At 36.2% G+C, this 1,853-nt stretch overlaps 1 protein-coding gene across 1 annotated transcript in view; it reads right to left on the reverse strand.

Annotated features, from left to right (window-relative positions):
* The window catches only part of LOC117167957 (kinesin-like protein KIF13A), a 576,826-nt gene that overhangs the window by 46,711 nt on the left and 528,262 nt on the right, over positions 1-1,853 (reverse strand). The gene's annotated exons all lie outside the window — the stretch shown is intronic.

Consider the following 1,853-nt stretch of genomic DNA (forward strand, 5'->3'; position numbering starts at 1 on the left):
CATTAATCGAAGTTTCGTGGGTCACTGAGGTAGAGATTTCATTTAATAGATGAAAAAAGAAAAGACTGATGTGTAGAACGTATTCGCTAAGTTTAAATCGTAAAAATAAAATTGAGAATGAGTGAATTCAGTTTTTGAAAAACCGGCAGAAGTTGCAGTCAAATGTTTAATAACAATGTCAAATGTCAATGTCAAATGTTTAATAACAACAACACGGAGCGCGAGGAAAATATATTATCGATATATATATATAGATTGTAACCGCCAGCTTTTGGCATGATTATCCAATAAGGGTTAATTTAATAACCGGACTTATATTTTAATTAAATTAAAAGAAAGAGAGGCTTCTCATGGAGAAAGAATTAGCGGTCATTCAGAAAATACGTGATACGTTTAGGGGTGGGTGGGGTCAGAAGTTCCTGAAAAATGTATCACGTATTTTGTGAATGGCCCCTAAGATTCTCTAGGTAAAACTATGATTTATTCAATACACCTGATCTATCGTACTAAAATACAATAATCTCTAATCTCTAATCTAAGCAAGTTCGTATCATATAACGATTACATGTACTGATGATTTATATAAAAATCAAATTGAATTGTAGAACTATAATTATCTTATAAATTGGCTATTGGAATAATACAAATATTTAGTCTCATGTTGAAGAAAAGATTCGTTATTTTTAGTTGTACGAAAATATAAGTAGTATAAAGGTTCAATGACACTTCCTTTTCTAAGGTAAACACCTTTTCAGGAGAAAAACCTGACAGCTTATAAATCGGTCTATTACCCTTGTTTGTAAATCCCTTACTTTAGGTAATGATAATATTGCCACCGCACGTGGTCACTTTGGAATCGTCCCAATTGAATACAATGGATAATGATTAGCCTTTTACTTTTATATTGCTTGTCGCTTAGGTTTTAATATCTAAGTGCGCAAAAGGCTACCTAGGAAGTTCGATTAAGTAGCGAGGGTCTCAGGCCACTCGGTCTAACGGTCGGTCGCTTTATTGCTACGCCTCAGCGGGAGGCCGGAAATGAGAGGGCGAGTACCTACGATCCTTCAAATAATACAAATTTTTCTACCGACACTTGGGTCTTATTTCTCTTTTCTGGAATTTTATCTTCTCGGTTTAGTTTTCACTCGACGGAACGTGGTTTCGACAGGGTATAGAGGGTTTAAAACCTCTAATTCTCTCTTACCGGAATTGTAGGGTGATCGACATATCATAAATATTTAGACTCTGCTTCTACTGAAAGAGTTACAGGGATTATACCTATAGTCGCTCAAAGAAGGAAGAAGAAATATCCTGAAGATAAAATCTTTGTAATAAGTTCGAGGCTTCAGCCTTTAAATACAAATCTCATAAATTAATCGCGTTTAGAAAAAAGAAAATTTTACCCTAAGAAATTCTAGACGGCTCGTAAACTCGGAGACACTCATAAAAAAGAATAAATTCTGAGATTTTATACTGACACGCAAAGATCGCTTTGAACATAAAGTATTTTGTCTCGACAGCTTCAGGGGAGGTTATCCCACTGGGCACTCTTAGAGAGAACTTAATTCGAATAAAATTTAAATATTTTGAAATTTTATTCTTTTTGAAGAGCGAATTATCGAACAAGTTGCAGAATGTTTAGGCTCTGGGCTTCTCCTACTGACTCGCTCCTGCGACCTGTGGTTTTCAGGCACAAGATCCAGAAGGCCGTTTTTCGGTTGGGTTGCTCTTTTTATAGGCACGTTTCCAGTTCTCCCTTCTCAATCTTACGCTACGTCGTCGTGGAGGGAGTTACTGGAGTTGGCGCTATAACGTTTCTCCCGTGAGATGCTACTTTTCAGAAGGATCACACA

Source organism: Belonocnema kinseyi, chromosome 2 (genome assembly GCF_010883055.1).
Source record: "Belonocnema kinseyi isolate 2016_QV_RU_SX_M_011 chromosome 2, B_treatae_v1, whole genome shotgun sequence".
Lineage (NCBI taxonomy): Eukaryota > Metazoa > Arthropoda > Insecta > Hymenoptera > Cynipidae > Belonocnema > Belonocnema kinseyi.